This window comes from Arachis ipaensis, chromosome B06, assembly GCF_000816755.2.
Source record: "Arachis ipaensis cultivar K30076 chromosome B06, Araip1.1, whole genome shotgun sequence".
NCBI lineage: Eukaryota > Viridiplantae > Streptophyta > Magnoliopsida > Fabales > Fabaceae > Arachis > Arachis ipaensis.
In genome coordinates this window covers 41,238,459-41,252,968 of record NC_029790.2, presented here as the reverse complement: position 1 = coordinate 41,252,968, position 14,510 = coordinate 41,238,459, and the positions used below count along the sequence as shown (strand labels likewise).

The 14,510-nt window shown below is 36.2% G+C and overlaps 1 long non-coding RNA gene across 1 annotated transcript in view; it reads left to right on the top strand.

Moving 5' to 3' along the window:
* Positions 10,042-14,510, top strand: part of LOC110263967 — a 13,566-nt gene continuing 9,097 nt past the window's right edge. The window contains exon 1 of the long non-coding RNA XR_002349694.1: positions 10,042-10,052. This is a non-coding gene — a long non-coding RNA (uncharacterized LOC110263967). The remainder of the gene's footprint in view (positions 10,053-14,510) is intronic.

Sequence of the window (14,510 nt, the reverse complement as noted above, 5' to 3'; positions counted from 1 at the left end):
CCAGCTCAAGTATTAAATCATTTATAAAATCAGACCGACTCAAAATCAAACCGCTTTAACTTCAAACAAAAAAAACCACTTTTCCTAATAATCAAGTAAATAAATTTTCAATTTCACTTCTTATCAACAACCGTACTTCACTCAAGCAATCAAGCACCCAATAATACAGTCCAACAAACCATCACATCCACAAGACAAATATAATCACAGAAATATATCTTTTTGCCTCAATATCTGTTTATCATAACTCTGTAATGTAAAATAGATTTTAAGAAAAACCCCTACTTCGATAAGTCAAAACATATAACCCCAAACGTGTCAACTGAACTCTTTTCGCTCAGCCTGAATTCAACCGCAACCGAAACCTTGGCTCCACTTGCTTTTTCAATAGCAGAACAGCCTCAATCGCGACATGCAACACTCGATTTCTAATCCTTAAAAATATCAATGTTGCAAATACTTTAATACATGTAACGAAACACTAACGCGGGGTCTCCAAAACAGAAATACTTACTGCAGTACGAAAATGAAATAGTGGCGGTCTCTGAACTGGTTTGGCGGCCTCGGCAGCCACCTCACGCGGCAGCGGCGACTGGTTTGCAGCGACAGCAACTGAAACCAACCAGTAGTGCTTGTAACGTTTCCAAAACTTGAAAGAAATGAAATATAATACTAAAACCCTTACCGACGGTGGTCATAGGTAACAGAGGTGGCGTTTCTCGGTGGCGAAGGCTCGGCCACCCATCACCAGCGGCGGTGACGAAGGTTATAACGGCGGCTGGACAGATCGGTGATGAGGAGAACCAGCTCAGTCTCGGATCTCTCTCTCTTTCTTCCACGCGTGGCTCTCCTTGCATCGGCTCCTTTCCCGGTGACAGCGGCGGATCTGGCGACGGTTTGGGACAGAGACGACGGCGGCGGCTGGTCGAGCTAGACGGATCGGCGACGATGGGTCAGCCACACGTCTCCTCTCCCCGCAACTGAGCTCCCTGGCGTGCGTTCTTCCTCTCTCTTCCCTCTGTTCTTCGCACTTTCTCCCTCCTATGTGCAGCACGGCGGCGACTGGTCGCGGTGGCGAGGTGGTGTCCTGAGCAGCGCGGCGGTGGTGCGATGGCTCTCCCTCCTACCCAGCGCTCTTCCCTCTCTTTCTCTCTGCTTTCTCGGATCTCAACCTCTCTCCCCTCCTTCCCCTATTTCCTTTTCCCTTCCCTTTTTCTTTCTTAATTCATTCTGAAGCTGTTTCTTTTTGGGAAAGGGGAGTGTGGTGGTGGTGGCTAGGGTTAATAGGTTTAGTTTGGGAATTTTGTTTTTGTTTTGGGTAGTTTAGGTATATTTAATAAAATTAGGGGTATAGAGTATTAATTAAAAATCTAATTTAATCTTGAAAATTATTTTAAAATATTATTTGTTGTATTAAAATACTAATTGGTTTGAAATCAAATTCTTTAATTGAATTTATAAGATAATAAGATTAATTTTCTTTATTCCTAAAACTTGAAGTATTAAATCATAGAAATATCAATTATTTGAATTAAATCACGTAAAAATTCTTGTCATTCCGTAACTACTAATTTTGTAATTTAAATATAGAAAATAATTCAATAATTATAAAATTAGGTAAAATTCTAATTAATTATCAAAACCTGATTTAATTTTTGATTTAATTAACTTTAATAAAATAATTTCTGAGAATAAAATTTCTAATGAATAAATGAATTGAAATTAATTCATAATAAGATTTATTTGAAAATTCTGGGTCTTACATGAATCATGATAAAAATTAGTTCAAATATCAGAGTCAAAATTGTATGATCTGGTTGATTTATATAGATTGTTGCAAGGTAATAGTTTACAATGGATTTTGGCAGGACATAGAGAAAGTATGGTCCAATTTATATTGAAGATAAACCTCTTAGGGTGATTCAATCACTGCCTCTCTCACCCTCATCGGCAAGACAGTTTCACAGATTAAAGACCATTAGAGCAAAGCAAAGGCTGTTGATAAGCAGAACAATACCCTCAGGTTAGTAAGTCAAACCATTTTCATTCATTTTATTTTTCCAACTCTTGTTTTCTCTATTTTATAGTATAAGTTGATTATAACATCTTTGCTCAGGTTAGGGTTAATACACTATCTAACTAACCTTGTTTCTATTTTTGAGGATGATGGCGATTCATGGTGCAGTTTGCTTTAAGTTTAGTAGCAGGTTTGCTTTATAAGACACTGAAGCTTTTGTTTCAATTGTTTGAACAAAGCATGCTAATTAGTTTGCACTAGTCACATGTCCGATTAGGATGCTCTTTTAGTTAGTTAGTGCACAACCTGTGATTTTAATTGAGTTTTGAGAAACTTAAGTTGTTGTAGTGAGTTCTGAGAAACTTGAGTTGATAAATTGTTTTAATTGGTATATTGGCTTAATTTAATTAATATCAGAAAATAATATATCTTGGTATAATTTAATCAATGCCAGAAAACACCTACTATTGTTTAATTTCTGGTTTGGCAAACTAATAGGAGTGCTAAAATTCCATTACCTAAGGAGGATATTGGTAAATTTTATAGTGGCGATTGTTACATAGTACTGTACACTTATCACTCTTGCGAAAGGAAGGAAGATTATCACTTGTGCTGTTGGTTTGGCAAAGACAATATTGAGGTATTTTCTGTAATTCCAATTAGAGCCAATTAACATTACTGCTTTCCATGTCAAGCAATCACTATATATTATAAAGCTATGTAGTAATATTTCTGAGACTGCATCTGTTTGTATATACGTTCTTCCATAGTTATGTTTTCTGGGACAAAATACATGTTATTTGGCTACTAATCTTTAAAGAAGAGTGCTATATTCTTTGGTAAATAAGATTACTTTATCATGAAGAAATTTGTATATTTCTCCAACAATAATTAATTGTAAAATGAACGAATTGGTTTTGACTTCTTTTGACCTCCATTTTAATTTTGGGTATCATGTAATGTAAAAAATACGAAATTAGCAGGAAGTTTCAAAACTTCTGTTTGTAGTAATTTTAGTTCATTGAAATTTATGAATTTATGGTTATATACAAGTTGACTTGTGATGAGCGGATATTTTATACGCTTTTTAGCATCATTTTCATATAGTTTTTAGTAGTTTTTATTTAGTTTTTATTAAGTTTTTATAGGTTTTAGTGTTAAATTCACATTTTTGGATTCTACTATGAGTTTTTGTATTTTTGTACAATTTCAGGTATTTTCTGGCTGGTCCAAATAGAGCGCTTTTAATGACTATGGAAAGTTGACTTCTAGAGCTTTCCAGCCATATATAATAGTTTATACTTTTCTTCAGATTAGAAGGCCTAAAAATGGCATCCAACACCAGCTTCATGCCCTTTCCAGGCGTCCAGCGCCCAAATAGCAGAGACCAATGTACAAACGCCCAAAGAGGACCCCCTAGCTGGTGTTCCATGCCCAAGAGACCTTATAGCACGTGGATCTAATCAAAGCTCAGCCCAAACACTCACCAAGTGCTCCCTAGAAGTGGATTTTTGTACTAAATAGACTGTTTTACCCTTACTAGTCATCTGTTTAGTATTTAAAGTGTATTTTACATAATCATTTGAACAACATACTACCATTCAGCTTTATTTTTGTTTTACATTGTATTTTTACTTTAGTATGAGTTTCTAAACCTCCTAGGTTGAGGGGAGGAGCCCTGCTGAGTCCTATGAATTAATAAAAGTATTACTGTTTCTTCTTCGATCCGTGTTTGATCTATCTCTAAGATGTATAATCCGATCTTCATCATGGTGAAAAGGATGATCTAACCAATTAGCTCTGTTCATCACATTAAGATGAACGTGCCTGACAAACACCTGCGTCTACTTGGGTTTGTGTGAATACGTGGCTGGAAAGTACGAGCGAATAGCTAATCCACGACTTCGTTTGGGACTTCTCGAGACACTAGTTCAGCCGATTTTTGGGGAGATTAGGGTGTCCGTGGTATAGGCTAGAATCCTAAGAAGCATTATCCTTTGATCCGAAAGATTCGACCTTGTCTGTGGCGTTTTGAGTAGGATCGTCAAGAGAATGGACTACTATGCGCTTCACCCTTCGTCAGATTGGATGACCACGGCCAATGGCGTTCAACCTGTAGCAGAGGAGATCAATGACCACGGCCCATGGTGTTGATCACATACAGCCCGCCATAGAAGAAGATCATTCACAAGCAAAGAAGACAGTAGTACTAGAGTTAATTCAGAAAGACAAAGCAACTCCAATCCTTAACCCTATTCCTATCATTCATTACAATTCGGTATTTCTTTCACAACAAATAAACCTTTTGATCTGCCTGACTAAGACCTGCAAGATAACCATAGCTTGCTTCAAACCACAATCTCCGTGGGATCAACCCTGACTCGCTCAGCTATTACTTGGACGACCCAGTGCAGTTGCTGGTATAACAGTACGAAGGTGTGGGGATTCGTGCTACCAAGTTTTTGGCACCGTTGCCGGGGATTGTTGAGTTTGGACAAACTGATGGATTGTCTTACTCCCTAGATCAGGTAATTTATTTTATTTTATTTGAGTCTTTTAATTTTTCTTTTCTTTTTTCTTAATTTTTTTAAAAAAAATTAAAACCTTTTCAAAAATATTTTTCTTTCCTTTGTTTGATCTTTGATTTTGTTTGAGTCTTTTAATTTTTATTTTCTTCTTAATTTTTTTGAAAAATATAAAAATTCTTTTAAGAAAATATTTTTCTTTTCTTTGTTTAATTTCTTGGTAGTGAGTCTTGCATGTTCCTACTTTCCAGTCCAATAATTCTGAGATCTTCTTCTAAAAATCTATTAAAATTAGTATCTTTTTGTTTGAGTCCTGTTTCAAATTTTAAGTTTGGTGTTTGAGTCTTTTTATTTTGTTCTTGGTTAAATTTTCGTGTTTTTTGAGTCTTGCTTTCTAAAAATTTTTAAAAATATTTTATATGTTTAATTCTTGTGTCAAGTTTTTAAGTTTGGTCTCTTCTTGTTATTTTTCTTTTGATTTTCGAAAATTTATATTTGGTTTTCTAAAAATTTTAAGTTTGGTGTTCTTTACATGTTCTTGTATTCTTTGAGTCTTTGAATTTTGTTATTTGTGTTCTTGTTAGTCTTCAAAGTGTTCTTGAGTCTTTTGTGTTTTGAAAAAAATTTTAAGTTTGGTGTCCTTTTGTGTTTCCCTCCAAAATTTTCGAAAATCAAGGGTGATAGATCTAAAAATTTTAAGTCTTGTGTCTTTTGTGTATTTTTTTCTTTCACCATTAAATTCAAAAATAAAAAAAATATCTTTCCTAACTTAATTTTAACATAATTTTCAAAAATCTTAATAAAACTTCAGATTTTGATTTTAAAATTTTATCTTATCTTATCTTAGTTGTCATGTTTTCAAAATTCAAATCTTTTTAAAAAATAAAAATCATATTTTTTTCAAAAATCTTATCTTTTTCAAAATTTAAAAATCTTATCTTATCTTTTTCAAATTTCAAATTTTAAAATCATATCTTTTTCAAAATCAAATTTCAAAATCTTACCGTTTTATAATCAATTTCAAATCTTTTTAATTTCTTATCTTATCATTTTCTAATATCAAATTTTAATTTAATATCTTTTCTTATCTTTTCTTCTAGCTTATTTTAAAATTCAAATCTTTTCTTAATTAATATCTTATCTTCTCTCTCTTCTATTTAAAAACTACCTAACTAACTCCTCTCTTCCTTAATTTTTGAAAATTATCTCTCTTCTTCTCTCTCTTCTTTTTCAAAACTACCTAACTAACTCTCATATCTCTTAATTTTCGAAAACTTCTTCCTCTTCTCTCTCTTCTATTTTCGAAAATTTAATATTTAAATTTTAAAGTCTTTTTAAATTAATTAACTTAATTTTTGAAAATTAATTAATTAAATAAATAAAATAAAAACAAAAATATTTTAATTCTTATTTACTTTTTCTATTTATACATCTTCTCTTCTCATCTCTACTCATATCATTCTTCTTCTTCCCCCTCTGTATTCTTCCTTCTCATCTTCTATCTTCTTTTATTTACTGCTATCCCATATTTTCAAAGTATACTTCTCTCTTTTCTACTATCTTCTCTTTTATTTCTTTCTTCACATCTCACTCTAAGGAGGAGCTTCTTGCCTATTGGTATAGAAAGTTTTCTTCTTTTTTCTTCTTTTCTTTTCTTCTTGTTTATGACCAGGAACAAGGATAAAGAACCCCTCTTGACTCCTGATCCTGAACCTGAGAAGACTCTGAGGAGGCGCCTACAACTATCTAGAGCACAACACTCCGGAGGAGACCTTTTAGAAAGTTTTGAACAAGAATAGAGAGACATGGCCGAACCACAAGAGGAGCCCAGAAAGGTTCTTGGTGACTTCACCATGCCTACCTCTGACTTTTATGGCAGAAGCATTGATGTACCTGCTGGTGTGGAATTTATAACCCACAAACTAACTGGAAAGTGCACCGGGTCGTACCAAGTAATACCTCAGGTGAGTGAGGGTCGATCCCACAAGGATTGATGGATAAAACAACAATGGTTATGTGATTTACTTAGTTAGACAAATAGAAAAGAGTGTTGAGAGTTCAATTGCATCCATTAGTAATTCAGAGAATCAGAAAAGTAGTAAACAGATTGTGAAATATATATGAGAAAACAGTTAAGGCTTCAGAGATATCTATCTTCGAGATTGACTTTTCTTACTAACTATTTTAATCATGTAAGATTTAATTCATGGCAAACTATAGGTGACTAAACCCTAATTTCTTAGACCTTTTTAGTCTCCTCTAACCTTCATCAACCGCCAATTCCTTGGTCACTTAATTCCAATTACAGGGTGAAGTTCAATTCTAGTTTATACGCCACAGAAACTCTAATTACCCAAATATAAGAGGATTATATGTCACGTATCCTGTTAAGTCCAAATAATTAGAAGTTTAAGAGAAATTGTTTTCAAGCTATTATTCAAGTAAAGAGCTTTTCCAAGTTATACAAGAACTCAATTAGAACAAGGGTCATACTTCCGTTCCACCCAAATTCAAAAGATAAAGAACGAAAATAATTCTTAAAATAGAAATCAGTACATGAATTAAAATAAAAAAATAATAGTATCAATCCATACAATAGACAGAGCTCCTAACCTTAACAGTGGAGGTTTAATTGCTCATGATTCAGAGAGAAAACTAAGATTTTGAAAAACTGTAAATTGCGGAATGAGGTAGAAGAGGAGAGAAGAGCCCGAAGGAATGATTCTTTTCCATTTTATATCTAATCCTGATTAATGTAAATTATAATATCTAAAACTAAATAATATCTTTTCCTATTTTAAAATAAAAATTAAAGTTTTAATTAGAATAAATGAAAGATCTCATGTGGTTTGTGCATTGGTGTGGGGACCACTTGATTCATCAATAATTCACGCCTAACTTGAGACTAGGCTGCGCCTAACTTCATGCTGTTCACCACACAAGGCGCCTAACTTGAACTGAAGAGGAGGTGCGCCTTACTTGAGATGGGAGTGCGCCTTACTTCACTTGGTGAATGGTGTTGGCGCCTAACTTGTGAAGCCATCCACCTTACTTGAAGAGTCAAGGCTAATGTTGCGTGTTTTTGTTGTTCTTGTGCCTTACTTGAAGATAACTTGCACCTAACTTGAGTGAAAGGGGCATTACTTGCGTGTTATTGTTATGCATTGCGCCAAACTTGAGATTCTCAAGTTACGCGTAGCCTAGGCAGAACTCCTTGGACGCTTTTCTTTCATCCTGGTGCCTAACTTGAGATTTCTCAAGTTAGGCGCCACCTTGGCTGCTTTGGATTGATGCCTTTAGTTGATCTTGGCGCCTAACTTGAGAATTCTCAAGTTAGGTGCCACCCTTGCTGACTTGGTGGAGAAAAAGCATAGACTATTATCCATCGTTGGAAGGCTCTGGAAGTTAGCTTTCCAACGCCACTAGAATCACGTCCATTGGACCCCTGTAGCTCGAGATATTCAGGTTTGAGTGCAGAGAGATCAGGGTTGACAGCATCATTTGCCTTCTTCTCTTTTTCTGTGGAAACTCCATCAAGAGTTTCACTATTCTTTTGCCTGAAGGTCTGAACCTCCACCCTGAGCTTAGTCAGCTTTTTTGGTGGCAAAAATTTAGTAAGAAACTCAGTAACAACCTTGTCCCAAGTATCCAGACTCTCCTTGGGTTGGGAATCTAGCCATAGCTTTGCTCCATCCCTCAGAGCAAACGGGAAGAGCATGAGTTTGTACACCTCTGGGTTCACTCCATTTGTCTTCACAGTACACAAATCTGCAGAAAATTAAAAATAAATTGATTTGGGTCTTCATGGGGAAGACCGTGATACTGGCAGTTTTGTTGCACCAGGGTGATCAATTGTGGCTTCAACTCAAAGTTGTTTGCAGCTATAGGAGGCACCACAATGCTTTTTCCATAAAGATCTGCAGTAGGAGCAGAATAAGAGCCAAGCACTCTCTTTTGTTGCTCATTCCCATTCAAATTTTCCACATTGGCATTAGCAGCTGATAAACCACTATTTTATGGTTTATCTTGTGCTCAATTGAGTGGATTTCATCAACTCTTTACCCACTTATTCATATTATTTGCATGGTTTTACATTTGCCTTCCTAATTATGTGCTTTGATTGAAAACATGCTTCTTTGATCTTATATTTGCTTATTATTAATCCTCTCTTATTACCATTAGATGCCTTGATATGTGTGTTAAGTGTTTTCAGATATTATAAGGCAGGAATGGCTTGGAGGATGGGAAGAAAGCATGCAAAAGTGGAAGGAATGCAAGAAGTTGGAGAAATTGCTAAGCTGTCTAGCCTGACCTCTCTGCACTCAAACGGCTATAACTTTAGCTACAGAAGTCCAAACGACGTGGTTCCAGTTGCGTTGGAAAGCTAACGTATGGAGCTTCGATTTGATATTTAATATGCTATAGTTCCCCTGACGCTAGGTGGCGCGAATGCGTGATCTATGCGGCCGCGTTGCAGTGACAGAAATCCAGCGTGGCAAAATTCGAAACCAGCGAATTCTGGACTGTTTTTGACCCAGTTTGCGGCCCAGAAAACACAGATTAGAGGCTATAAAGTGGGGAAATACATCCATTCATGAGGAGGCTTTTACATTCACAATTTTAGGAGTAGATGTAGTTTTTAGAGAGAGAGAAGTTCTCTCCTCTCTCTTAGGATTAGGATTTAGGATTTCTCTTAGTTTTAGGAGTGACTCTCAATCCCAGGTTCTTTATTTTTATTTATTTTTTATTTAATTTATGAACTCTTCCATGTTACATATAATTTTCTTAATTAATGTTATTTGAGGTAATTCAGATTTAAGATTGCTTTGCTCTGTTTAAGATTGCTTTCAATTTAATTTAGATATTTTTCTCCCTTTTGGCTTTGGTCAAGTGATTGGTAATACTTGAGTTATCAAACTTAGCAAGTGGTTGAAATTGGCAGATTTTGCTTGAGCTAGGGTTGCTCTAACACTAGTCTCTCCACAGGAGTTAACTAGGACTTGAGAATCAAGCTGATCAGTCCACTTAACCTTCCTTTGTTTAATAAAGGATGACCAAGTGGGATTAAAACCCAATCTTCTTCACACCTGATAAGGATAACTAGGATAGGAATTCCAATTCTTATACCTTGCCAAGAGATTTTATTATTATTATTTTATTTTACTTATCATATAACATATTCCCACCTTACTTCCAAAACCCCAATTTAGAAACTCATAACCAATAATAAGAACATACCTCCCTACAATTCCTTGAGAAGACGACCCGAGGTTTGAATACTCGGTTATCAATGTTATCAATTTCAAAGGGGTTTGTTACTTGTGACAACCAAAACGTTTGTATGAAAGGGCTTTTGAAGGTTTAGAAACTATACTTGCAACGAGGATTTATCCGCAAATTTCTAGACCACGCAAAAGTTATCTCATCAGTAGCATCATTAGGATCCATAGTGGATTCTGCAGTCTTGTAAAGTCTTGCTTGTTGCAAACGCCGCCTAAAAGTTCTTTCAGGTTCAGGATCAAAGTCGAAGAGATGTTCTTTGTCTGTGTTCCTGCACATAAACAAACAGAAGACAAGAAACTACGTCAGAGTGCAGAGAATTCCTAGTGAGGTAACCTGAATAAAGAGATAAAAATATTGAATAAAACAAACAAATACTAAAATTTGAGAATTACTAGTAAAATTAAGACTAAAAATTTTCGAAATTATTAGGCAAATTAAATAAGAAAAATTAAAATAAGACTAACTAGGAAACACCAAACTTAATTTCAGAAATTAAGAAAAATATTAGTGCTATATTTTTTTTCTTTTTTCGAAAATACTAAAGCAAAATTTAAATAAAATTAAAACTAAAACGCCTAATCTAAGCAATCAAACAACTGATAGTTGTTAATCACTAACAATCCCCGGCAACGGCGCCAAAAACTTGGTGCAGAATTTATAACCCACAAACTAACCGGCAAGTGCACCAGGTCGTACCAAGTAATACCTCAGGTGAGTGAGGGTCGATCCCACGAGGATTGAAGGACTAAGCAACAATGGTTGAGAGTTCAAAAGCATTAAACAGTAAATTCAGAGTTCAAAGACAGGCAAGTAAATAAGTTGGGAATAAAATATGGAAAAGGCAGTTAAGGCTTCAGAGTTATCTATTTTCCGGATTGATTTTTCTTATTAATTTATTTTAATCATGCAAGATTTAATTTATGGCAACTATATGTGACTAGACCCTAATTCCTTAGACATTTCTAGTCTCCTTTAACTTTCATTAACCGCCAATTCCTTGGTCAATTAATTCCAATTAGGGGGTGAAGTTTAATTCTAGTTATTATGCCACAAAAATCCTAATTATCCAAATATAAGAGGATTATATGTCACGTAATCTGTTAAGTCCAAATAATTAGAATTTAGGAGAAATTGTTTTCAAGCTGTTGTTCAAGTAAAGAGCTTTTCCAAGTTATACAAGAACTCAATTAGAAAGAGGGTCATACTTCTGTTCCACCTAATTTCATAAGATAAAGAATGAAAACAATTCTTAAATTATAAATCAATACATGAATTAAAATAGAAAAATAATAGAATTAATCCATACAAATAGAAAGAGCTCCTAACCTTAACAATGGAGGTTTAGTTGCTCATGGTTCAGAGAGAAAATAAGGATTCTGGTAAACTGTAAATTGGGCTGAGGTGGAATAATCCTCTGAAGAGAAGTTTCTTTTATTCTTTTATATCTAATCCTAATTAATTTAAAATCTAATTTTTAAAACTAATTAATATCTTTTCCTCAAATTAAAATTTAAATCAGAATTAATTATAGCAATCAGCAAGTCTTCAATTAATGGATGGGGACCACTTGCTTCGTAGGATCCATGCCTAACTTGGGAAATAATGAGAAGTGTTTCCCTGATTCCTCCATTCTTCAGCCTCTAATCTGTGTTTTCTGGGCCAAAACTGGGTAAAAAACAACCCAGAAATCGCCCCCAGCATTTTCTGCACGTGGCGCATGTCACGCGTACGCGTCGATGGTCTTCTTCGCGTGTCACACGTACGCGTCAGGTATGCGCATGCGTCGCTGTGCAAACCTCCAGATCACGCGCACGTGTCAGGTACGCGCACGCGTCGCTCCTCGCTGGTCATCTCCTTTAATTCTTGTTCTGCAGAAACTCCATCAAATCCAGCCGAATGCTACCTAAAATAAACAGAATTGCACAAGACTCAAAGTAGCATCCATAGTGGCTAAAAGATAATTAATTCTTGATTAAACTCAACAAATTAAATGCAAATTCACTAGGAAAAGATAGGAAAGATGCTCATGCATCAATCATATTATGAATTCTCTGATCTTTATATTTAAGTTTAATCCTTGAACACAGCAGATATCCTTAAATTCTCAATTAACTGGTGCTTTATACCTTGAGCCTAGCTGTGACTTTAAATGCTCTATCTCAAGGGTTAATTGACACAAGAACACCACAAGCACTTAACTGGGAAACTCTCTTGAAGTTTTGATTTTTCTATCAGCTACCCCCATACAGTAGTTCTCAAAGACTTTGGCATACTCTGCTAAATGCATTTAATCTCGACTCTAAATGTTCTATCTCAAGGATATCTTGACACAAGAACACCACAAGCATATGAATAGGGAAACAACTCTTTGATCTTTTAATCATGTCTGACCTCCCTAGTCATTGATGCTCAAAGCCTTGGACCTTGCTTTTTATTCTTCCTTTGCTGTTTCTTTTGCTTTAAGGATCAACTTTCACTAATTTCAGAAAATTCATAATGGTTCTCTAAATTCCTTGTCCTTATACATCAACATTTCTTGATTCAAATTCAAATATGCACAGTTCATGTCATGCATTCAGAATCACAGAGAACACCACCACATTTGATTAAATGAGACTACTTTTTATTATAAACTCTTTAACTCATGCATTGCATCTTTTTTCTTCTTTCTTTTCTTTTGATTTCAAGCTCAGTGAACAATACACAAGACATCTTTCAGAATAAAAATTAAATATCAAAATAAAAGAAAAATAAATTAAACCAGAACCTAGAAATTGAAATAACAACTGATCATGTAATGACTAAAACAAAATAGCAGAAAACATGAACATATCAAAGTAATGGCACTACTATAAAAAATGAAAGGAACTAGACCACCTTAATCTCTATGGTACGGATCTCTCTCCTCAGGCTGTGCTCTGTATGATCCCCTCAGGCGGCTGTAATCCTGTCTCAGCTGAGAGATCTCCTGCCTCTAAAGGTTCTGATCAGCCCTCATCTCATCAAGGGTGGTATAGAGATGCTCCCAATGGCTGTTCTGTGTGGCTTTCATGTCCTCTACAGATGTAGTGTATTGCTGACAGCGGCTGTCGTTAGTGATCCTCATCTGCTCAATGGAGGAGGTGAGCTGCTGCCAGTACTCCTGAGGTGGGAAGTACTGTCCCTGAGGCAGTGGTGGCTGATCCTGCTGAGCTTCCTCCTGAACTTGCTATTCTTTGTGGACCCTGCGCTGTTCCCAGTGAGTCTCTATTTTCTTTTTTGTGATTGGTCTCTCAACATGAATGGGGGAATCATTCTCCACCTTTACCCTTGCTGCTTCACACAGGCGGTAAATCAGATGCGGAAATCTGAGCCTAGCATTCTTGTAGGGGCTGGAGGCAATCTCGTATATCTGGTCTGGAATAATATTCTCCACCTCCACCACTTCTCCCTTCATGATGCTGTAAATCATGATAGCCCGGTCCACAGTGCATTCGGACCGATTGCTAGTAGGCATGATGGACCGCCGGATGAAGTCCAACCATCCTCTAGCTAAAGGGACTAGGTTAGTGCTCTTCAAGTGGTTCAGCTTTCCCTCAGCACTTAGCTTCCAATGAGAATTCGGAACGCATAATTCTTCAATAACCAGATCCAACTCCCAGTCATTATCTATTCTCCTACTGTAACTGGGAGCTAGCTCAGATGGATACAACAGGTGGAGGGCTCGTCTGACGCTTCCTGGGCTGAAGTCAATGACCTTGCCTCTTATATAGCTCTCATAATTCTTCTCATTGACTCCCTCGACGTCCTTGTATGAGACCCAGAGGTTTTCATAAAACTCTTGGACCATTAATTGCCCAACCACCGTGTGCGGGTTGCACAAAAAATTCTACCCTCTGTTGTCAATTTGAAACTGGATTTTTGAATAGTCATCTGGTTTTAGTGCAAATCTCACTTCAGGAATCACAGTCCATTTTATAGTATTCTCAAAAAAATGTTCCTCATGAAGCTTGGATCTGAATTTGTGTGTATCATCAGAACTGGTGGCTGGTTCTTTTCCTTTCCTTTCCTTTTCTTTGAAGGTGTGCTAGTCTTGGGTGCCATTACAAAAAACAGAGAATATAGAAAAAAAAGACAGCAAAGCGACAACACCAAACTTAAAATTTTTGCTCGTCCCCGAGTAAATTAAATAAATACAAGGGGAGGAAGAAGGAAAAACAGAAATTAAAACAAAAATATAAAACAGAAGAGAATAAAAATAATCAATGCTAAAAGTATTATTTTTTCATTTTATTTTTTTTTTGGAACTAAATTAAAATAGAGAAGGGAGGAGAAGAAAAGAAGGGGGGATTGAACAGCGGAGGAGAGAAGAGGGACGAAGAGTGGAGTGTATGGTGGTGTGGAGAGGGGTTAGAAGGAGGGTTGGGTGGTCTTCATAGGAGGTAGGGGCATGGTTGGGGTTTAAAGAGCGAGGGATAGGGGAGTGAGTGTGTTTGTGCTGAGTTTAGAAAGAGGGGAGGAAGTGTAGTTGTGTTGTGATTTGAAGAGGGGAAGAGGGTGGCTTATATAGAAGGTTTGGGAGAGGTTGGGTGGAGGGATTGGTCACGGGTGTATCTTGGGTAGAGGTGACTCACGAGGGCTTCTTGGGAGAGGTGGGGCTGTCACGGGCGAGGGCTTTAAAGGGACAAGGATCTGGGATTGATTGG